Below are 25,792 nucleotides of genomic sequence, written 5' to 3' on the forward strand. Positions count from 1 at the left end.
GTTCTAATTTCTGACACCTCTGTTATGAGATCTTTGATTTCTAAGCCAGAAGATTCTTATAAGCCTGATATAGTCATGATGCAATAATAATGTTTTGGTTAACAACAGATTGAAGATCTAATATCGAATGCATTAGATGATAATGGAACTGAAATTTCCTTTCAGTTAGTGTCAGTATTAGAAAGAGAGATTGAGACCATACATTTTCTTGGGCTAGGGAGTTTAAATGGTTAAAATAAATATAAAAGGAGACAGTAAAGGAATACTCTCAGTATCAGAAATATCTCTGTTGCAGTCATGGCACAATTTAAATCTGGCTTTGAAACAGAAGCCCTGAGACCATGACTTTGCTTGGAAAAGGGGATTTGTTGTAGGTTCATAGCTGCACAATTTCAAGAAGGGAAGGAGCAGGGACAAGGCCAGTGGAGACAGCAGTAGCATAGCCACCTGAAAAAGAATAGATTTGACAGAGAATTGATAATAGACTACTCAAGAAAGGTGGAAGGGTATTTGAAGAAAGAGAGAGATGTATAGAAGGAGGGAAAGAAGGAAAATGAAGAGGAGGAAGAAAAGGAAGAGGGAGAGAGATAGCCAATGATAGATAGATGATAGATAGATAGATAGATAGATAGATAGATAGATAGATAGATAGATAGATAGATGATAGATAGATAGATGATAGATAGATAGATAGATAGATAGATAGATAGATAGATAGATAGATAGATAGATGATGTGGCAGAGAGAGAGAAGGGGGTAACTGTGTATAGATAGTTGAAAGACAGAGACAGAAAGACAGAATAGTCAGAGATAGAGCACACACCCCCTATTTCAGGGAAAATCAGAAATCAGAAAGAGAGAGTGGGTGGTGCCTGGAGAGTTTTTTATGTCCATCCCCTTGAGGGAGGGGTGCTGCCTGTGAGAGGAGAGTATGGGAGAAACATAGTAATGTGAACTGATGTTTAGGGAAAGAGCCAGTTTGCCTAGATCTCCCACTGAGAGAACTTTGAAGACCTCAATTTTGACCAGATTGGAGAGGGCTCAGATGCCCTAATGCTTAGTGTATTTTTGCATATGTGTGGTATGAGCACATGTGTTTGTGCACATTTGTATACACATGTGCACAGGTGAGGGTGTGTATGTGTACACCTAGGTAGAGGTTCTCATTGAGGTGCATATGAAACTCAAGAGAAGAAAAAGACCTTATTGTCACAAGTTTCTAATATACATGTTGCAGGGCACAGCTGAAGCCTCCAGTACTGAGAACAGTCAGCCAAAAACTGTCAATTGATATGGAAGAGCACATGGGGAGGGGCTCTTTCTCAAAGTAAATGTTTTTAAAGCTAATAATAAAGCTTTAAAAACTTTTTGTTTCAGTTATGATTTGAGTAAACCATATATAAAAATGTGTGTTCATACTTAAACATGGACAATGAAGGTACAAATGTGTTATCTCTCTCATTTTAACACCTCCAAGATACATAAAGCAATTTTAAAAATTCCAAAATGGAATAAAAAATTACAAAGAAACCAGAAGAGAGCTTAGGGTGGCTAAGACACGTGAACATAGTGCTGAAGTGGGAAAACAGATGAGGAAAGCTGCCTGCTTCTGGGTCGGGCTGAAAGTGAGCGAGTGAGAGCAGATCCTGTGAGGGTAGAGCGGTGGTGGGCGGCACACCCTAGAGCCTGGGCTGGGACATGAAGAAATTGGATTGGTATTTATGTAGGGAGAAATTTAAGCCTACTCTCTTTTTCCTTAATAGGCAGATAAAAAGTCCCTGTTAAACCTCCCCTATAGACTGATGCACTTGCATATAGAAACTGAACCAAATATTGTCCAGAGCTGAGGTCCAGTGTCCACACAGGCCAAAAGGCAGAGATTAAGTGTGCTCTGCACACTAAGCTCTGTATCACCACCTTGCTTGCCTGACTCTCCTCCCATGTAGTAGGTGAGAGTGCTCTTCCATACAAGAGCTAAACAGGAAGAACATATGTGATGGCTGGGGCATTAAAAGTGCTCCTTTGGCCGGGCATAGTGGCACACGCCTTTAATCCTAGCACTCGGGAGGCAGAGGTAGGAAGATCACTGTGAGTTCGAGGCCACCCTGAGACTACATAGTTAATTCCAGGTCAGCCTGAGCCAGAGTGAGACCCTACCTTGAAAAAACAAAGGAAAAAAAAAAGTGCTCCTTTGGCAAAGAACCTCACATGGTCACCTGACAATAAAGCCCACCTGTTGATGAGCTCAACCCCTGCATCTGGAAGTGTCTATTTGATTAGAAGTCCCTTCATCATCAGGGTGAAAAAGGCACAAGGACTGCTATTTCCTGAAACTTTTCAATATGACAAACAAAATCAAAGTAAACAAAACAAGGTTTGGGGAAATAGGGATAAGGCATGATGCCAAAAAAAAGAAAAGAACAAAGCAAAGACATAGTATCTTCAGAGATGTGAGAGAAAACATATATATATATATAATTGAAATTTTTAAAAATGTTTCTTTAAAATAATAGTAGAATGAAAGAGAAAGTACTCATGGAAATATGATAGAGGAAGCCTTTTAAGTCTATAAAGTTGGAAGATAAACATCTGGAAAACATTCTAGCAAGTTGAACGGAAATTATAGGTCAATATAGGATGTCTAATACCTCAACAGACTTTTCAGAAATACAGACCAGAGGTGGAAGGAATATGAGCAAAGTTCTAGTTGAAAATGTTTTGTCGGATGCAAAGCATTAAGAGTTCCCCCCCCCCCCCTTTGCCAGCACAGTGAGCAGGGAAAGAATCCTGCAAGGTGTCATCCAAATCCAAGTCTCCTAAAGACAGGGGATTAGGGTTCAGATGAGCATAGACCTACCCACCACAAAACACTGGAAGTTTGAGGATGATAGAAAAACAATCACCACAGTTCCAAAGCAAAATGATTTTCAAGCCATAATTGTATATCATGTATGATGTCATTATATAAGCCTTCCCAACTACATTTGTTGGGAAGCTGCCTGATGTGTGTGTGTTATTTATCTAATGCTGCAGAAGAAAAGATAGCCTCTAATTTAGCATGTTGAGACAGTAAACTAGGTGTGGTGACCCACAACTAATACTTCTAGCACTTGGGAGGCTGAAGCAGGTGACTTGCCATGACATCAAAGCTGGCCTTGACTACATAAGGAGTTCAATGATTCATGGCACACAGGAAAGGTTGGACATGGGAGATTGCTTTGGGATTCTAGTTCATGTTCTCCCGGAGGTTTAGGCTTGCCTTGAGCGTGTTATAGTATGAAAGGTCCCTGCTGCCTGTTACAAAGCTGCCTTGAATGGCTGCTGACATGAGCTTTCAGATGCTTGGCTTGTGATAGGGCTGCTGAGACATATCTATGACGCCATAGAGAAAGAGGGTACCAAGAACACTTGACAGAAGTGGTAGCTTTTTACCACCTAAATCGAGAGGTGACACCTAGTAAAAAGTAGGAGGGAATAAAACCAGGACCTGAATGCCGTGGGGCAAGAATTATAGGAAGCCATCATGGTGGCTGCCTGTCACCATGTGTTTCACTAATAAAGGAAGCACATAATGAAGCAAAAACATGAAGTCCAGGATAAGGGAACCCTCCATGGGACAGACCTTGTCATTTCAACTGAAGGGTTTTGCTAAAGAGAAGCAATAAAAGTATAGCCTGATAGAACAATGATTATCAGCTGAGTTTAGCTTTTTATGCCTCACATGTTCCCCTCTGTGGTAGCTTGACAACTTCTGGTGACAATTTTCCTTGTCAAATTGGAGACTGTTACTTGTATAAGTTGGTTAGAAGCAAGGCACACTGTGAAGCAACCTTAAAGTGCACATGCCTAAGAAGCATGCAGGTTAGAATGTGAATAGTTTTGAAATTGAGAAAGCGAGTCTAAAGCTTTGGATGTGAAGGAGAGAAGGCTTGGGAGAGAGATTTCGAGACAATATGTAAAAATGAATGAAAGCAGCTGAATGTTATATTCCCATTGCACAAACATAAAGAATTTTGAAAACCAGTGCAATTAATATTTTAATCAACATTTGCAATTCAATGGAACAAAACCATTTGATAAAATTCTTGGGGAGAAAATACTCTAGACCTATTACTATAACTTTATAGGAACTGAAATAGTTGGAGGGGCTGGGATGAAAATTGGTTAAGGTTGCTCTTAAGGTAATATATATATATATATATATATATATATATATATATATATATATATAACCTTAAGAAACAGGTAAAGCAAAATTAATATATATATATATATATTACCTTATGTAATATATATATATATTACCTTATATAATATATATATATATATATATATATATATATATATATATAACCTTAAGAAACAGGTAAAGCAAAATTAAGCAGTGTCATGGAAACATATGCTTTCTGCCACCAGTATTTCAAAAGTTTTATGTATATTCCTATGGAACAGTGTAATCACCCTCTACTGGTAGAGGCCACCACCATACTGAATTTTATAGCAACTGTTGCTTGTTATATCCCATGTGGATATCAATTGTTTTTGCATTTTGTGAACTTAATAGAGATTTACATGACACCTGTATTCTTTGGGTCATGTTTACTTCACATTTATATAATTTATACAAGTTGATGCATATTGCTTTAGTTTTTTAAATCAATGTATTTTATCAACATAGCATATTTTTCTGGTGAAATAATTGTTTCAGGCCACAAAAATTCTGTATTTCTATACATTTGCCTATTTGGTATTTTAGTTGATAATGCTTTATACTGTCACAAATAACAGCCAACTTCCGATTTTCATTTTATATAGGTTGATGAGAGCATATAGTTACATCTTACGAGGTGTTCATTTGCACTGCCTTGATTTCTATAGAAGTTGAAATGATTTTATTAGCCAAAAGTTATTGGTACAATAAATGTTTCTGCATATCATGACCCAACATGTGACTCTGACATTCTTTCCTCCCCCTCTTCCGCAAAATTTCCCTGAGCCATGTTGGGTTCATTTTTGGTCTGCTTCAGTGCTGAGGTGTTGGGGGCCTCTGAGGCTCTGGCTCTCTGATTTGGTAGGAGTTGATTTTTCTCTGTGTTGGTCTCCTTCCCCTTTGTGCTACTATCTGGTTCATCAGGAAAACATCACCCTTGCTTGTGCTGCCAATTGTCCTTAGTTTCAATCGGGCCCCTTTTGAGGTATATTGGGGCAGCTCTCTCCTTAGGATATGCATCTATCTGAAAAAGAGAAGCAGATTCTCCAATGGAGAGTAAGTTAGCACCCAGAAAATTGAGATAACAATTACTTTTTTGATAGAGAGTTTGATAGGTGTAGGCCTTCTTGTACCCCATGATTGATGGTAGCTTGATATTGGAGAGTGGGCTTATGCTTGGGTATGGTTCTGACTTGTTTCCCAGCTCCAGCTATGGGTCTCGTACCACTGAGGGGATCAGTTAGCCAAATCAAGAGCAGTTGGTTCCCCACCACGACTGTGTGCCACTATTGCACTTGTGTGGGCATCACATCAGGTTATTTGTTGCTAATTAGGTTAGACAATGAGTTGCTTGGAGGTCTCTCTTCTTATCACTCTCATACCCCAGTAAACCATCTATCTAATTTAATCCTTTCCTTGGGGACATCACTGTAGTCACCATGCTTCAGCTGTCCTTTGGTAACTGAACATTTTCTTACCTTTGAAATGCTCTTCTGTGACTTCTTTCATTTCTTCCTTGACAGCACTTTAATTCTCACTTGAAGGATGAAGGGAAGCATTTATTCTCCCAAAGGACCATATTAGTGCCCTACCAAAGGGCTTTCTTGGTAGACTGTTGGAAAAAACAAAAGGCTCCAGTCATTGTTAACTTGCATCTACTATGAACATATTCACTCCAGGAATCAGGATGACTGAGGGCTTAGTTGTGAGGTTGGGCTCAGTGTCCATGTGGAATTAATACCCCATCATTATAGCAACTTTCCCTACTGAAACAGTTTAAAAGCCTCATTTAACATCAGGCCACATTTTTAAAGCAAAATATCCTTCTTACAAGCATATTCTAATGATTCATCTCTAGAAGTGTTCACTATCATGTCTTTGTGGCTCACTAAAGCATGCCTAAGAATGGAGGAGAATAAATTAAATAGGATAACAATGTTACTAAAAAGCATGAATCTAAGATGAAACCTCAGAAGTTATATAATAATGATATAAGTGGATTATTGTCACCCTCTTATGACCAGGTTTGATGGGTGTTGGTCCTTTTAATGTATTGTTACAGATCCACAGGAAAATATCCTAAAAGAGGCCACTTAAAGTAGATGAAATATTATGTTTATAAAAAATATGATAGTGGAAAGGATGTGCTCAAATTACAAGCTCTGTAATGATGATACTGTTAGTTTTCAGGGAGCTGCATTGCCTACCTCAGATGTGGCTTATAAAAAGAAAAATGAGATTAAAAAGTACATGTTAATAGTTCAACCAAATGAAGAAAGAACAATAAAAATCAAAGATATAACACACATAATTCCCTTCTGACGGTCCTGACTCTCAGCTCTCATAGCAATAACTAAGCAAGCCTCCATGTCTTGTACCACTGGTCACCAACGTTTGTCAGGCTTTTCGATAAGTTAGCAATGAAAGACTAAATCCTTGAAAGGTAGGAGATAAATTAGCACACAGCCCTGGGGACTGGAGAATGCAGTTCTGGTTTTTAGCTCAAGTACGTTTTGATAAAATAATAATCGCTCTCCAGCTTTAAATAACAACCCATCTTTGGCCATCCATTTAATTTTGTTGGCTGCCCTTGTCTTACAAATATATCTAGTGGCATCTGGAATATCATTCTGTGCTGAAAGTAAAGCCTTTGCCCCGCCTGAAATGGAGCAAAGGCAATAAATCAAGGACAGAGTGAAAAGGAACAGAAAATGGGTTATTGGAAACTTATTTCCCCAGAGCAGGCCTGCTTGCTGCCCACGCCAGCAGGGGTATTGTTCAGGCGTGTCTTCCTGCTAAGTGCCCATGTTGTAAGGATATTGACTTCCCACCACATTACAGCCCAGCTGGCACTGCTCCACAGGACTCAGGATGCTTCTATGAGAAACATGTACTAAAAACAGTATCAGGAAAATATGCAAGACCACCTTTATTTCCATTGTGTCTCCTCCTTGAAGATAAGCTTGATCTCCCAACCTTAGAATCTTCCACTGCTTTTCTACTTCCTGTCTGGCTAGTCAACAAAGGGTTTAAGAAAGGCACGAGTATGCTACATGTTTAAACTTATAAAAGCAGGATTCACAAATGGTGTACTTTTCTTATTTGTTACTGTGTCCAAGTACCTGACAAACAGTGACTTAAGGAGGGAAGGCTTTACTTGGCTCACAGGTTGAGTGTACAACCCCAGGCTGGAGTGTGAGGCAGCTGGTAACATTGCATCTGCAGTTGGGAAGCAGAGAGCAGAGAGTGCTCCTTGGCATCAGCTGATTTCTCCTTCTTGTTTGATTCAAGACCCCAGCCTAGGGAAGGGCACCACCCACAGGGTGAGTCTTCTCATCTCATTTAACCTCACATAGATACTCCCTCATGTCTACATGCCCAGAGACATGTCTCTGAGGTGAGTCTAAATCCAGTGAAGTTGGCAATAGAAATTAGTCATCACACTTGCCATTGCCTGTTTGCCAAGTTAATTGTGATTGAGAATAGATTACTTAGGAAGAACTTTCAGTCATCTACAAAGTATTTAACCTCCAATAGCAAATATGAATAAAATAATGGTGCTACAAAACCACAGAGCTTGTGTGTGTGTGTGTGTGTGTGTGTGTTCAGGTTCCACTGTTGAGCAATACTTTTCCACACACAAAATAATGTCACACAGCTGGCATCTAAGCAGAGTTTATCTAGGTTCCCTGCATCCAAGAGCTAAAACAAAGGTAACAACTGTCCTGTGATCTCAAGGGTGCCTCCACTGAGAAACTGCTTCCTAAGCTCCTTTCATTTGCTGGCAGAGCTCAGGTTCTTGATCTTAAAACCATTTCCAGTGTCCCACATTGAATGCTGACAGTTATTCAGGCTCTGCTGTCAGCATCTGGAGGCCATCAAGCTTCCTGTCCCCAAAATGTCTCCATTGGTCTCTACAACTTCATTCCCCAAGTCAGGGAGCCAGAGCAGAATATGTATGGCTGTAGCAACAGGAGGAACATCTCACCATTGTGGGAGTAGACTGTTGCATAGCCTTAGGTGGACAGTCCTGCTTTTGCCATACTCCATTTATTAGTATAACAAATGCAAAACTCAGCTCCACTCAGGAGTAGATGTTATATATGCAGGATGTAGGCAGGAAGGCCTATTTTTGTTCTTCCCTCCATAATAATCATGCTTTTTGGTCATTAAAACTAAGTTACTCACTCTCATGTAGCCCCTTTAAGCAATAAAAATGAATGTCATATGTTTGCATAAAATAAAACTGATAGATCTCAGAAACTTAATGTTGAAAGAAACCACACATTAAATGTGGAATGCATTGTCCATGATCCAATTATTTATTTATTTATTTGGGGGTAGGCACATGTGCCATGCCTATATATGGAGGTAAGAGTCATACAGCAATTCAAATTCTGGGTGTCTCTTTGATAGTAATGGAACTCTTGTCAGCTCTTTGTTAAGCAGTGACTTGGGAATTAGGGTGCCAGATGCTCCCAGTCACACAAAATTTCCACCGTATCAGTGGCTACAGGGTTCCTGTCTTATGAATTCAACAAATGGTATACATAGACCAGAGAGGGTGAACTTTGGATTTTGTTATAGAGCTTCACATTTTGAAAAGAAAGAAAAATACAGAGCTCTTGCAAATCAAGAGGAGGTTTACAAAATGAGAAAGCCTCCCTAGAGACTCAAATTGGGCTATTTTATAGAAATACCCTGGGTGGGGACTGAACTGGTTGGTCTTGCCTTTATGGCAGGTGTGCAGACACTGCTAGGTTCTAGGAAAGGGAATAGTTCCTTCCCCGTCCCAGAAACAGTTTGATGCCCTCGCCTAAGAACAAAAGAGATAAGGAAGAGCAGAAGTGGTGCCATATGTTTAGACACTATTCATATCCTCTGGTGAAGATTTAAGGGGAAGGAGATAAGGAAAAAAGAGACCCCCCCTTTATGTTCTTGACCTCTAGCACAGTGGAGGCTGCAAGGATTCCTTTAAAGAGAAAGTGGTAAGAAAGAATGATTCTCTCCTACTTCTCAAGGGCCTTCCTTGATATGCTTTTGGAGAATTGTCAAACCAAGACTGCCTCAAAAGGACAACTTTGAGGTGCCTGTGTTTTGCCTTCTTTCTTTGAGACACTCTCTCACCCCGTTGCTACTGACATGCCAGTCAGCAGATGAACATGGATTCTCTTTACTCTGGGATCACAGATGCATGCACTACTTTGCATCTGGCATATGTGGTCAGTTAGAGAATTGAACCTTGCCTAGAAAGCTTTAAAAGAGAGCCCTTTTGCACATAAAGCCAGATCCCCAGTCCCAACAATGATACAACTTTTATATGTTTCAAATGACTGAAGCTTTCATTGCCCCAAACTAAACTGAGGACCCGCAGGGAAAGTTGGTCTGGGGAAGAAGGGATATAAGACTACAACTTTTGTAAAATAAATAAGTAAAACATGCTAAATTAACCTCTGCTGTTTGAAACCAAAATAGTGTTTAATCTTGAAGATTAGTCATGATAAGGGGATGAGAGAGGGATTTGGGAGTGCTGGAATCTTCTACCTCCTGAACTAACTGTGTGCAATCTATGGAAATGTGTGGAATATCTAACTTAGTTCTTGTGACTTTCTGACTATGCATATAAATATGCACATATGTGTACAGATGTATACTATACAATATATTTCAGTGTAAAAGAAAAAATACAAAATGAAACAAAAATTCTAAGTGGACTTAAGCTAGACATTTAATATCTTTTTTGTTTGTTTGTTTGTTTGTTTTTGTGAGGTAGGGTCTTGCTCTAGTTCAGGCTGACCTAGAATTCACTATGTAGTCTCATGGTGGCCTCAAACTCATGGCAATCCTCCTACCTCTGTGTCCAGAGTGCTGGGATAAAAGGCATGCACCACCATGCCCAGCTAATATCTTTTTTAATGGTTATGCGACTATTCTAGTAGCAATGATTCTGATGTTTGTTGAAATAAAACTAAAAAGAAGTACACAAAACAGTGGAGTATTGCTTATATATTGAAAGCAATAAGGGATTTCACAACACCAAATAAGAAGGTCTGAGTTTCCCTGAGATAAATTTAACAATTCAGCTTCTTCAGGCTGAGATTGGAGGTCCTTGCTGCATGGAGAGGGAGCTGCCCTGAGATGTGTCTCCAGTCGGCTGATCCTCCCTGCTTGCATGCACTCTTCCTGGTGAGACCCACGCCTCCCACCAGGGTGTCCAAGAGTGACCTAGACATCTGGACGGCCACTGGGTATGGCCACAGACCAATAATAGACAAGACTCTGTCCTGCAGCACCCTGCCCTGTCCCAGTCCTAGGCTACCACGTGAGCAGGAAGGCAAATGAAATATTATGGAACGCAGAACATCCAATGACAGGTGAGACAAGGAGATGCCACTGTGACTGTGTAGCAGATGGTGGTTTGCTGTTACCACCTCTCCTGCTCCCTCAGGAACAGCTGATCTGATAGACCATCATTCAGGTGATGGCTGCAAACCTACACTAAGAATTTCCTCCCTTCTGTGTTTTCAAGAGTTCTGGTATTTTTAACTGTTTTGAAAATGCACTGAGTTCAGGGTTAAAAAAAAAAAAAGAGCACCAAATGGCACCTGAAAGGTCTATATACTAGTGGCTATTAGAGGCCAGGTGCCCAAACACCTTATCCCTTCTCATTACTGACAATGAGTTTATTCTATTTTTAATTAAAAAAATAAATTATATTGCATATAAGTACCTGAAACTGCCTCAGTGGGAAAAAATCCATTTACATTAAATTAAGAAGTGGTTGTAGGCTGTGTCTGCACATGTATACATGGTGTGTGAGACACACTAACCAACTCATGGGCACATCAACTTCTGCAATTAAGGATCTCAGAGTTCTGGAGGGCAGAGAGAAGAAAGTAAGGGAGAGGGAGGAGTTTGGTTCAATTGTGATTGGACAGCCAGTTCAGTCCTTTAGAGAGCCCACCCCCACTGGTGGCATAAGTAGCTTGAATGAGACAGTCCACACTCAGTTTGTCTATAATTTCAACTGTGTTTATGGCTTTGAGGAGGTTGTGCTCATTGGAAAATACTGGGAGGACAGCATCGCTGAGCTTGTTTCTCTACCAGCCTCATCATGAGCTCCTCATGGGCCTTGTGTGTTCTGGAAGTAGTGGTGTTCTAGTGGCTGGATCTTATCCTGGCCACCCACATCCCATGCAGTGAAGCTGAGGTTCTTGTACTCAGTGGTCTCCACGTTAAAATCTATGGGAATGGTTGAAGTGATTTCATCCACTTCACTTGGTACAGAATTGCCGTCTTCGCTGGTGCATCCAACCCCATCATGTGGATGCAAGTTGCTTTATTATTTTTTTTCAATGCCTTGGAAGAGGCTCATAAAGATATGCCCTTCTTCTCAGCACTGTGTTGTATTTTGAGTCATCCCAGTGGTCATCATCATCTGAAAAGAAAAGTTTCTCTAACCAGAAGTGATAGTAGCATTAATATATGAAAATATTAAGTTTAGTGCTTTCAGGAAAATTTGGTGAGAATAATATATACATTTATCCAGACAAGAGCAGGCTTTATACCTGTAAGTCTCATGACCTCCCCTGCCATAGGCTTTTGCTTAGGTTTTCAGTACCTGGCATGTATTCCCTGAGAAAAAGGGATGGATAAGTGTCCAGCACTGAAACATCTCACACTGTCCAAGGCTCAGGGTCCATTGCAGAAGAGGCGGCAAAAAGAATGGAAAAGCCAAAGGAAGGGTACCACTCCTTACATACAACTGTCAGGACAGAACTTGGCCTCGATATACAAAACCTCACAGTTCCTAGCAACACCTACACAAAACCCTCAAAATAGGAGAAAAATATGATGATATCAAATTAAAAGACAGACTAAGGGACTAAGGGAGAGAAGGAGGAGATATGACAGAGAGCAGAGTTATGAAGGGGAAAGTGGGGGAGGGGAGGGAAACACCATGGTTTGTTGTCTGAAAGTATAGAAGTTGTCCATATATATATATATATATATATATATATATGTAATTTTAAAAAAATATATTAAAAAAAGATATCCCCCATGCTGGTGGATGGGTGGAAGTGTCAATGACCAGAGACCTCAGCCATGGCTGCTCTGTACATCTTAACATTGGCCTTGACGATTTTAAAAGTCTGTCTACCAGAATGCAGTGATAGTTGTATAAAATCTTGAGTGACTATAAATTCATTGTGTGTAAAGTTCCAGAAGTCTATTGTCCTAGGACAGTTCTTTATATATTTTTATTTATTTATTTATTTGAGAGAGAGAGAGAGAGAGAGAGAGAGAGAGAGTGACAGAGAGAGAGAGAAGGTTTACCAGGGCCTCCAGCTACTGCAAATGAACTCTAGATGAATGTGCCTCCTTGTGCATCTGGCTTACATGGGTCCTGAGGAATTGAACTGGGGTCCTTTGGCTTTGCAGGCAAACACCTTAACTGGTAAGCTATCTTCTCCAGCCCCCTAGCACAGTTTCTCTAGGTAATAAACTGGCACCATGAGTCTGTTTGACACCATGACATTAGGTTGGCTGGGAATTTTAATCATCTGTCATTAAAGTTTCATGATAATTTTCCCCCAAATCAATAACAAAACAAAGAGTGATGGCTGCTATTGCTCACCAAATATTTACATGAAATCAACATTCAGCCCAATAGGGCAATAAATAGTCTACAGTTTAAGAGTTGGAAAGTAGGTCCTGATGGGCTACAATTTGTTCAAAGGATTTCACCTTGAAGGCTAATTTAATAAACAGATTAGACAATTCAGAAATGAGGTAGACAAGAGCAGAATGAGGAGGAGGTGCACGAAATCAGAACAATGAAACTCAAACAGAAAAAATGCAGGCATAGAGACACGTCTATGTGCACAAAGAGGGAAAATGGGAAGGGGAGCATGCAGCCTCTGTTGCCAGCTGCCCGATCCACATCTGTGCTCAGATAGTGGCACACACATCGTTTGTCTCTTTCCTGCAATCTCTCCTTATGGTTTCCATTCCCTTTACAGGTAAGCTTTCCCTTTCTTTTTAGTCCTCTAAACTAGAAACATTTTAGCCTGGTAGCTACATTTTACACCTTAAGGTTTTCTTTGCCCTGCAGAGTACTTAACATCTATCATAGCCTAGTCATTTAGCATAACTGTTACAACAGAATCTTGACTTGACTTTTCATTAGGGCTTTTCAGCTAGAAGGCCCTGTCCTGTGCTCTGTAGGCTCTGGCAGTTCTAAGGGAAGTTCTTGAGGACAAGTATAATCATACTTCTGGTCCCAGTCTGTCTTTTTCCTAGGTTGTCACATGAAAACAAGCAGTTTCAAATTCCTGCTAACATGGAGCTCCCAACCCCCATGCCCTTTACACCATGATGAACTGTGTTTTCTCAAACCATCAGCTGAAATAAATCCTCCCTTAAACTGCTTCTTATGAAGTATTTAACAAAACCAATGGGAAAAGAAACTCTCGCTATGTCTGTCTCCCACAATTTATGTATATTCATTAAGATTTTCACCTTCCCTTTTTATTAGAACCTTGTGACACTTAACTCTTTCCCTCATTTATGGGCAATTTAAGTTTGTATTAAACGAATAAATAGTCATTATCAATCTGTGTCATTGTTAATGTATCTCATTAATCACATAGGCTATTGTATGTTTAATTGTAGTTATAACCTACAAGATTAGCCACATGCTGAATCCCATGGCCTGCTTACTTCATGACAAGTTATGATGGACAAAGAGCCTCCTTCCAAATGGCATGGTATTGCCATTTGGTAGGAACATTTCCGAATCCAGAAGTTGTTTTGTTTTTTATTTGTTTGTTTTTGTGTTTTTTTGTTGTTGTTCATTTTTATTTATTTACTTGAGAGTGACAGAGAAAGAGGCAGATAGAGAGAGAGAGAGAGAGAGAAAATGGGTGTGCTAGGACCTCCAGCCACTGCAAACGAACTCCAGACATGTGTGCCCCTTGTGCATCTGGATAATGTGGGTCCTGGAGAACTGAGCTTTGAACCGGGGTCCTTAGGCTTCACAGGCAAGCAGTTAACCGCTAAACCATCTCTCCAGCCCTATTTTGTTTTTTTATTTAAATACTGTAACAAAATGAGGCTGAAAGTCATGACATGAAATGAGAGAAATATCAACATGTCAATGATTTCTAGACAGACTGAGTCATGTCCCTCACACCTGCAACGTTTGTGTGGCAGATGGAAATGTTCTATTACTAACTGCCTAGTGCTCACCAAACATTTTGGCTTCAATGGGGAAGTTTTGTAGAGTATTATGTTTGTTCATGCTTTGCTAACTGAAACTGGATCTCACACAGAAATGGTAGTGGCATCTCAGGTGAGAATGAGTAAGATGACATTTTGGAATAAGTCTTACTGAACACAAAATGCACAAACCTATATCTAATACCATAATGAAATTTAAATATTCAAATAGCATTAAGCATATGTTGTAGTTTCCTTCTCCTGGCTGGTACAAAGCACTGGGCCAAAAGATAGAGGTGGCAAAAATGTTTATAATTTTGGCTTACAGTCTTGAGGGGAAGCTTCATAATGGTAGGAGAAAGCATGACATGAGTAGAGGCTGTACATCCCCTTTGCCACAGAAAAGAAGAGAGCATCAGGATAATGAGCCAACCTCTGACAAGGGAAAGCTGGCTAATACACCCCTATGTCTGCCACAAATAATGCACATACTCCATCAAGGCTCCACCTCCCAAATTGCCATCAGGTAGAGACCAAGTTTAGAAATATTTGAGTTTATGGAGAATACTTCCTACCTTTATAATGCTCATGTTCTAGCCAAATATCAAAACATGCATAAAAATAAAAGAGAATTTTAACTTATTTCTTGTGTGTGTGTGTGTGTGTGTGTGTGTGTGTGTGTGTGTGTGTGTGCATGAACGTGTGCACACATGCACATGTGTACCTATGTGTGTGGAGAGCAGAGAATAACTTCCAGAATTATTCCCCAGGAACCCTGTCTTCACTTACCTGTAGCATGTGAGTTAGATTAGGCAACCGGCCAGAGCCCCAAGGATACTTCTGTGCCCGCCTCCTCAGTTGTACTCCACCTGGGAATGCAAGTGAGTGCCACCATAACTGCATTATTACGTTTTATATGGAGGCTCATATTTGGGTTCTCATACTTGTAGAGACAAGTACTTTACCTACTGATCTATCTTCATAGCCTTAAAACACAATGACTTAAAACATAAGTGTTGTGACTCAGGCAACCAATGCTTTATTAGTAAAGATATTATTTATTATTTATTTATTTATTTAGATATTATTTATTATTAGTAAAGATAGATGTTATTTATTTATTAGTAGAGATTTTGGATGTTCATTCATCTATATGATAAGAATAATGTGGGGCTCCACCTGGTACCCTGGTTATATGCTGCTATAATTGATAGTCATAGCATGTGTAGAGCCAGCCTTTCTCCGAGGGATGATTCTGGGAAGTCTACCTAAGACAACACAATCAGTGCTAAAGGAACTAATATGCTTCCTTGTCCTATTGATCGACAAAGGCCACTCATGATATATTTATGAGTTGCTGTGGTGGGTGTTGGGATCCTTTGTAAAGCTGACTCATTATCAAATGCTTTGTTGCCTTAAATCACTTCAGTCATGTTCAACCTTTTCAAAGGCTTTTACTACACCAACTGCATGACAGTCCAGTTAAATACGAAAAGAGTTAGGGCAAAAGATTTAGAGACATCTGTTTTCAACTTGACTTTATTGCAAATTGAACATGCAACTTTCTGCAAATCAGTGAATTTACCCAGTCTCAAGAAGGAAATCACAACCAGTGTGGATGCATGAGAAGTGCCTAGCATGGTGCCAACTGCATACTGTCAATCAACATACATTTATAATATGTCCTCCTTCTTGGGACCTGTGTAATACCTGATTGTATTCCGAGACAGTAATGATTGATAGTTCTGATGTTCATTTGGACAAGTGGTTGTGTTTTTGCCCAGAGGCATCTGGGAGTCATCATTCCATTTAGCTGGGTTTTCTGAGTTTTGTTCTATTTTCTTGCCAAATGTGAGAAGCAGCTCGTTGCTCACTCCCCTGCTGTACATCCAAACAGAGGGTATAATGCTTGCTGGCAGATGCTGGCTGCTTGGATTGAAAGAATCTCTATGATGAGAATGTTTGCTAAAATGTTTTACCCAACATGCCAGTGGGAGATGGTTCATTAGTTAGAAGCTCACTCTGAAGGATGCCTAAGACAGACCATCCAGAAAAGAATAGGTCAGTAATGGTGGTTGGTAAATGTTGGCAAGGAAAACCATGTCTGACTCTGGTCAAGAAAGCGACTGTGGTAGTCAGAGAGTATGTTCAAACCTTCCTTGACGTAGGACTCACTTGGGCAAATGTTGAAGCACCAGTCTCCTTTTCTGAGGTTCTGGTTCAATTGTGTCTGTGATGAGGCTCCAGAGACCAAATGTTGACAGCACCATTGATGGTTTTATCATCAGAAAACACTCACTCCTCCTGCTGAGATTCCTATCATTTGCCACGCCACACTGTACCTTTGAGGGGTTCCAGGGATTTAGTCGCCAGTCTCTGCAGTGCCTACTAGGATCACTTGGGCCTGGGAAACATTTAATATCCCTACATCAGAGTTGTCTGGACAGTCATACTAGCCATTATTCAATGGCCTTTACAGATGATATGATAAAAGATATCAGGTATAGTTCACTAGGAAACACCACATAGCCCGGAACTGTGACCAGTAGCTTGAAGAGTTTCCTTATCCCTCAGGGACCTCTGCTTAGGTGACACTGGATCCTCCACTTCACCATAGAAAAGAATTTTAGGATAAGCCATTATAAAATTGTGCTGGAATTTATTTAAAAGAGATGTGTGTGCGCACGTGTGTGTGTGTGTGTGTGTATACCCACATGTGTGCATATACCAGGGTGCATGTGTGGAGGTCAGGGGACAATTTTGGATGTTGCTTGGAGCTTATTCTCCCATTTCCACCTCCCTTCTCACCAGTAGGCATAGATGGAATCACAGATATCCACCACACCATCTGACATCTTATGTGAGTGACGGGGTCCCTGGAACTCATGGTTGCATTGCAATCACTTTACCCACTGAGTCATCTCATTAGACCCAATAGAGGCTTTTAACACACTTGAGTACAAGCAAGAAAGATACTCAGGAAAAGAGTAAGGCACACTGAGAGTCTGGGTATAGACTTCTAGAAGGAGAGTCTCACTTTATTTTTTTTTGTCTTTAAAGGAGTTATATGCACATACAATTTTGGTGAGCTCTGTAGTTATTATCTTCAAAGGCCTGCTGAGAAAGTTAAATGAGATCACAGAGTAGGTCTTGAATGCACAGGACAGGATTACAGCTAAGAAGATAAAACTCTGGATCATAGGGATGCAGAAAGTAAGGATATCCTTACTGCAAACAGAAGTTATTGGTTTTGTTTGTGAGATGCTCAGAAAATACCTGGAAAAGGAGTTAGGCAAAGCTGGAGTAAAGCAATATTCCAGGCATTATTAGCTCATGTCTTAAACCTGTTTTATTACTATTTTAACAATTCTTACTTGAAAATAGTTCTATATATAAGAAATATTGTCTCTGTGTTGGCAACCTTAACAACAAATGTTCTCAGCTACTAAGAGGCTTCAACCAGACTCCAGAATGAAGGGTTGTTTGCCTTCCCATGGTTCAAAAATTATCCATGTGTTTCTAACCTGCCTTAAACCCTTAACATCTCTGAGACCTGACCTTCAAGATGTGAACTGTGATTATTCTGTCTATGTTTCTCAGTGATACCTATGCAACCTTAGCAGACAGTGGAATCTCCTGCAGGCAGAGCAGTGTCTGAGGATAGAGAAAGTCAGAAAGACTACTACAAATTGATATTTGATTTGTAAGGAAAACACCACACTGTCAGTATTTATATTGCATAATACTTTTTCCCTTTTGATTGCAATTACCAGCTAAACATGATATAAGTATTCTATGTTGGGCAAAGAAACATTAATGCTTATTTTATGCCTTATCAGTTATTCTCAAGGCAGCTGAATTCTCCTCCATGTGTTCTGTAATTTTCCCCTATCTTCCTTACTATAAACTCTTTTAGATCAGGGCAGGATTAGATTACTAGGGGCAGCCTGTGAAGGTTCCTGCCTACTATCTCTGCTTTCAGGCCAACTACAGGGGAGGATGCTGTGCCTCTCACAGTTGCAGCCACACACAAGTACTCTACCCAGTCTTCCTGCCATAATAGACCATCATCTCTCTAAAACCATGAGCCAACATAAACCTTTTTCCATAAAGTTGCTTCTGTAACATATTCCAATCACACAATGAAAATAACTAATATAGCCTTAAATCTTTTTTTTTTTTTTTTTTTTTGAAGCAGGATCTTACTCTAACCAAAGCAGACCTGGAACTGTCTCTGTAGTGTATGCAACTTGCCAGTAGATACCCCACTAGAAAATGTCTCTTTATCTCCACAGGAACCATTTATTACCAATAAAGCATCATGGAAAATAATAATAATGATAAAATAAATATTTTGTCTATGTCCCCATGCTCTTCCCTGGCACTGTTGTAGAAAGTTGGTGTGCCCAATTGTGCAGGTGACGCAGCTGCCATGGGTTCATGAGTGCAACAGCCACTTTATGTCAAGCAGCCCACAGCATTCCATCCCAACCTCTGGCTCTCACATTACTTCCACTCTCTCTTCTGTAATGTTTCCTGACACTTGGAGAAGTTGATAGGGGTAGACTTTATCTCTGATTGGCTCACTGTAACACCTTACCTCTAGTATCTTTGATGTCAACAAATCCCTCTGAAAGGCACATGATATTTACAAATAATGTTTCCCCTAAAAATAAAAGTTTAGACAATTTATTGTACTGTTTCATCTTGCCAGCTGTACTTTCTCTGAAGAATTAATCTGCTGAGCACAAATCCCCAGGGAGTAATGGCTAATTAAGCTACAGGCTTCCTAGACAGCTGTTACACACACAGAGAGGTAGATCATGTTTAAATATCCAGGCTATAAAGGGGAGGGGCTGTAGCAGAAGCTCTTACAAGCTTCCCAGAGATGCTTCTGGCTAAACGACAATGGAAGCAGGGACTGGCATTGCACAATCTGTAAGTAACAGAATAGCAGCTGCCTTTGATCATGCTGAAGGAGCTTGGTGTGGAAGCATGACCATGGATTTGAACCCCCTGCAATTAAGTGGGGCCACTTCCATGTTCAGTTTGTGCATCCCCACATCTTCTTCCATTGCACTTGTTAAAAGAGGTCTATAGATAACTCACAGCTGAAAATACTTAACAAAGAAAAATTAAACATAAATATATACATGAGTAGCCATTGATTCTCCTCACTAAGACAGATGGTCTAAGATTTTACTTTTACAACTAGTTCTGTAGTTGTACATTTATTTAAGAGAAGTGTTTGGCTATGGGTGCATTTCTCCACTTGCTTCTTACCTTTAGTTCATAAGACTCTTTGGCCCTTGTTCTCTTCACTTACAAAATGGAAATATCGAAACCAACTCCTGTGGTTGTTATAAGGATTACATAAGATAAGTTATCCCAGGGCCAACATATGTCATAATTAATAGTATATCTATCTGTTATCTATATGATAGATTTACCAATCTATCATCTTACTATCATTTCTCTAACTTTCAGTGGTTAAATGCATGATCAGAGTGTATGTATATATATAAAATCTACTGAGCACAAATTTCCAGGGAGTAATGGCTAATTAAGCTACAGCCTTCCTAGACAGCTGTTTCACACACAGAGAGGTGAGGTAGATCATGTTTAAATACCCATGCTATAAAGGGGAGGGCATATATATGTGTGTGTGTGTATATATATATATATATATATATATATATATATATATATATATATATCTCCAGGCTATAAAGGAGAGGAATATATATATGCTGTTTCACAATTACTGGCAATTAAAATATTATAAATATAATATTTTTCTGTATTTTACAAATTACCAGATAATTACACGAGATTATATGGCATATGTGCATTTCTCTGGTAGTTGAACATTATGATTCATTTTAGCACTTTTTACTATTTTAAATGATTTGATTAATGACTATTAACATTTAAAGGTTTTGGTTATTTCTATAGGTAAATTTCTTGGTGAAAAGTGTTATGCCCATGTATATAGGCTTATATATGTATTGTAAAAATGTGCCAAAGTTATTGTAGAACTTGGTAAGGGCCCTTGCTAATGCTCAATTGCTGATATCACAAAACACAGAAAATCCTTTTGGGGGACAAGTGACCGTTACAGTGTCCATGTCCAGATCCATGCCAGAAAGTACTGTTCAGGGTTATTGGGAACATAAATATAAATTCAGCCTATTGTTGTATCCAACACTACACTGCCCCTAGGCCTGGTACCAGTATCATTCTAGGCAATTGCTGTCTGCTGAGCATTTGTAATGTGTTGCACAAGGTTGAAACCATGCCTTACATTTTCAAAGTCTACCAAAATCTTGATGTTGCATAAATTAATATCCTCTTGTCACTGAACACATATATTGCCATCAGTAGGAAGACAAAAATGCCATGGACAACACATAGTTGTTCCCTTTATTCCAAGGGTATATAAAAGAGAGAAAATGGAGTTGGAACTGAGGTTGACATCCTATAGTAAGAAACTATACTTAAGTCTAGTGATGAAGATCAGCTGGTAGAGTGATTTCCTAGCATGCACCTTCCCTTGGGTTCCATCTCCAGAAGCCCTATAAGCTGAACATTGTGCTTTTAATGTAAAATGTCCCCCATTTTCTCATGTATTTGTCTTTAAACCTCTTACTGAACCCAACTTGTAGAGTTGTTTAGAAAAGTTGGGTTGTCTTTGGGAGGTGGAACCTTGCTGGAGGAAGTGTGTCACAAGGAAGAGGGGGAAGAGCTTGAAGTTTATTAGTCAGCTCCAGTGGGTGTTAGCACTACTTCATTCTGAAGCTTTGACAAAATGTGATGCCCAGCTGTCTGCTCTGCCATACTTTCTGTGCCATGACAAAGCTTCACCTTGAAACTGTAAGGTTAAATAAACTCTTTTTTCCAATAAGTTGCTTGTAGTAGGACATTTTGTCCAGCAAGGAGAACTGATTGCTGCCATGGTGCATGTGTATAATCTCCACACTCAAGAAATGGGGGAAGATAACAATTTCAAGGTCATCTTCTATAATAGGGATTTTGAGGCCTAACTGGGAAAAATAGACTCCATATCTATATCTATCTATCTATCTATCTATCTATCTATCTATCTATCTATCTATCTATCTATCTATCTCTATCTATCTATCTATCTATCAATATATACATACATACATACATATATACACATATATATTTACATACACACACACACACACATATTCCTTTATTTTGTAGTTGGTAGTAAATCAGAGTATGATTTAAGGACAGTAAAGTTGGAAAAATGATGAAGCCCCGGGAGAAAGTACTGCTCAGATGACTGTAGAAGAAAGTGATAGCTACAAGTACACTTAAGAAACTCATTTATCTTAGAACTCTCATGTAAAATTCTAGAGTTAGTGAATTATTGGCAACGTATTTAATAAAGCCACGCACAAATGTGGTATATTACAGATAATGAAAGTACAATGGCACCCAAAAATAATATCAACCTTAAAATAGAGTTGTTCGTGCTGTAGAAATCTTACCACCCCCCTGCAGGTTTTTGTTGTATTCATCTGTTCAGGTCAAATATGTAAAATTTATGGAATTTTTAAAAGAGTGATGAATTGGTAATGCTGCTTGTATGTTCTATTTTATTTCATGGCTGAGAGAAGTTCCCTGGTACAGTCAGTGACAACTGGGCTCCTCTCAGCCAGGCCGACAGTAAGCACAGAGGAGCCTCCCCAGTGTACAGGACAGCCATGGTGCTCAATGACAACATGTGCTTTGGACCATGGGGGTAAGAGTGGACTGCCATCCACCCAGGTTCTTGAGCAATGTATAGATGAATCCTCCTTGACTTCAGGGGAAATATGCCCCCATTTGTTTTGAAGTCATTTAAGCTGCTTCTGTGAATGTGAATATATATAAATACACTCTTACCAGAAGAGGCCATAATCCCCACTGAGGTACTACTAATTATGAACATGCCTTCTGTTTGTATTTAGGGAACTCAAATCTCTTCACAAATATAAATTGTAAACAATAAATAATACTTTTGATTTTTAAGACATGTATCACAAAGGACCTAAGTCCATGCCTTGATCGGCAATCTAATAGTAACAATGTCATGACCACCCGAGGGCAAGAACATCTAGTCTGCCCATGGAAGGAAGGAGTGTGGACTATTAACAAGCTCTAATTATCAAAGTACTACTAGGGTATTAGAGAGGATGATTCTATGTTTGGGATTTCAATTCAAAGTAGGTGATGAGAAGTGACTTTTGGATGAAAATCATAGTCCTGTACTAACTTTTAGCCATTACAAAATTTCATTAGCCAGCAATAAAAATGAATGAGAGAGGGCTGTTTAAAACATGGGCTATGATTCTAATATTAGAAGTGAATTAATTGGTTTTAAAATGTCTTAGTGACTAATTCCCAACTTTGGCTGATTGTTCATTTCTAGAGTAGGCAAGCAACGTAGGTGAAAGGAATGCAGATCAGATACCCCATGTGACATCTTGCTCTATTTTAATTACCCTCTTACCTAGTAAAGAATGTGAAGGATTTACTTGAATTGCTCTCCAATCACCATATAATTAAATATATACTTGAATTAGTATTTCCCAAATGTGATCTTTCTGTCATAATTTTGTCTATAAAACAGCAATAAATATGATCCATTGACACCATTATATACATACGAAATCACCCTCCCAGTATTCCATGTGTATCAAAGGTTTCCTTTTCATGGTATAGAAGTTTGAGATTAAGATGAGAATGAAGACATTGAGAATTTTTCCGAGTGCTGCCTTCCTAGTCAATCGTGCACATTCAGTTCGTAGCAGAAGGTAATGAGGCCATCTCTCAGGCAGCTGTCTCAGTGCTCATCACTACTCTTGCTTCTTTGTAATTTCCCTGATGTGAAAACAGAGTTCTTAAATATGGTTCTGCATTAAGAGTGTTCTTGTCAGGCACATTGTAATGGTGACAAACCGCAATGACAGAAGAACAAGACCAAGATGGCTAGACAGTGATGATGATGATGGTGATGGTGATGTGCTACTTAACCTGACTCTTGATTCAGCCTCCGAGAGCAAAAGTAATAGGTGAAACCATAATTACAATGCTACTTAACATTTACTAATGATGCATTCCAGATATTCTTAAAGAACTTGATATGACTACTCTTCCCAGTTTTATGAAATATATATCAGAATTATATCCATTTTGTACAAATGGGTTACATCATGAAGGCTCATGTGATTTGCTCAGGGCTATCCCAGTGATATTTGAGGTGTCCTAAAATCTGACCCAGACAAGTTAGTCTGTAGCCATTACTCTCTTCACATTCTCAATAAAAGAAAGTTGGTGGATGGTTCAAGATTTGATTACAACCACTGTGTCTTAGTTCTCTCCAATGACTCTGTCATTGAATACGTATTAGGTGTCTTTTGAAAGGGCAAGGTTTGTGCTCTCATGCAGTGTACACTTTTTTTTATGTGTACATCTAGAAGGAATGAATCTTAAGGTAACAGTGAAGCCTTATATTAGTGCAATGTCATTTCACATGGGCTGACTGTGCTTCAATCAGGTCAGCCAAACTATCAGCAGAAGCACCTTGCTCATAGCTCTCATATCAGCATTCTCGATCTCTACTTCAGTCCAAAATTCCAGTCTCTCATAGCTTGTTATTGTGTGTGTGTGTGTATGCTTTAACTAATAATATTCTATGTAATTTTTTTGCTTAATTTTTTTATATCCCATTATAAAAACTCTCTATTCCCTTTCATAGTTGCTTTACTTAAAACTTTTTCTTGCTTCTTTCTTTCATTTATTAGATTTAGATTTAAACTATGTGTCAGTTACTGATGCTAAGTGTTTGAGATACAGATGTGAGGGATTAGGGAGATGACTCACTGGTTGAGAGCATTTGCTGCTTAAGCATGAGGGTCTGTTGGGTGGGAAACCACCATTTTCAGCTCTTCAAATCTCAAATTTAAAGAAAAAAAAAACTGAGCATGACCACACATATCTGTATTCCCAGTCTGACAAGGGATAAAGATCTGTAACTGCATGGGTAGGGCATGTATATCTGTACACATATGTGCATCCAACACACACACTACCTTATACACATGGTCTACACACAAACATAAGATATACAGAGATTAATGAAAGAGTCATAATCGATGTTCTCCTACAGCTAACATTAGGCTGTAAGAATCATATTAAATAAAATATAATAATTCTTAGTAGAAATATGCAAACTATAACATGATTAAGGGAGAAAATGCCTTTTTATGTTTCATAATATTATATGGGCTCATATCAAAATGAATAATGGTAGGGGTGTGAGGCAAAAAAGGATTTCCTGTGGGAGAGACAGTGAAGCAGAGACCTGAGCAGGTGCTGACTTGCAATTGGGGGCTCCTGACTCCAGCAAAGGAAGTGAATGTACCAAGCTTCTCTTTCAAAGCAGGTTGATCTGCCAAGGCTTTGGAAGATCTAGCTTTCAGGGACAATGAGACTGAGTAATGTGGATTTGGGTTAGAGTACCCCTGGATATGATAAACCACAACCATGCCTAGAACTCGTGATTTTTATACATAATTTTAGTGAAAATTCAAAACAAACTTTGAAGAAGAAATATATGAAAAAATACAGGTTTGCAAGAGAAGCAGCATGAATAGGTATAAAGTTGTTAACAATGCATGTGTGTGGACAAAATGATTATAATTGTTATAGAAACTGGTGCCATTAAAATTAAGCTGAGTAAAACAACAGAAGAAAAAGTTAAAAGGGCTGGAGAGATGGTTTAGTGGTTAAGCACTTGCCTGTGAAGCCTAAGGACCCCAGCTCGAGGCTTGATTCCCCAGGATCCATGTATGCCAGATGCACAAGGTGGCACATGCATCTGGAGTTTGTTTGCAGTGGCTGGAGGTCCTGGCATGCCCATTCTCTCTCTCTCTCCATCTGTCTCTTTCTTTCTCTGGCACTCTCAAATAAATAAATAAAAATAAACAACATCAACAACAACAAAATAAATCTGAGTTGCAGGGCATGGTGACACGTGCCTTTAATCCCAGCACTCAAGAGGCAGAGGTAGGATGTTCACTGTGAGTTCAAGGTCACCCTGAGATCACATAGTGAATTTCAGGTCAGCCTTGGCTCTAGTGGGAACCTACCTAAAAAGTAAGTAAATAAATAAATAAGCTAAGTGCTTTTAACCAAGACAACCAGAATGGTGTCTTGAGGGTGAGATCATACTCTTCAAAGGCTTCAGGGAAAATTTACTTAAAAAGAGATTCATGAAAGGATAGAGATGCAGGGGTTCCCTGTTCCAATGGAGCAGCCTGGGAGATACTTTTCCTGGTTCACAAG

At 39.3% G+C, this 25,792-nt stretch overlaps 1 protein-coding gene and 1 pseudogene across 2 annotated transcripts in view; one reads left to right on the forward strand and one right to left on the reverse strand.

Annotated features, from left to right (window-relative positions):
• Cntnap5 (contactin associated protein family member 5) overlaps positions 1–25,792 on the forward strand; it is a 768,721-nt gene that overhangs the window by 676,202 nt on the left and 66,727 nt on the right. The window lies entirely within an intron of this gene.
• Positions 11,131–16,320, reverse strand: LOC123460895 (annotated as a pseudogene).

The sequence above is a fragment of the Jaculus jaculus genome, chromosome 5, assembly GCF_020740685.1.
Source record: "Jaculus jaculus isolate mJacJac1 chromosome 5, mJacJac1.mat.Y.cur, whole genome shotgun sequence".
In the NCBI taxonomy this organism is placed as follows: domain Eukaryota; kingdom Metazoa; phylum Chordata; class Mammalia; order Rodentia; family Dipodidae; genus Jaculus; species Jaculus jaculus.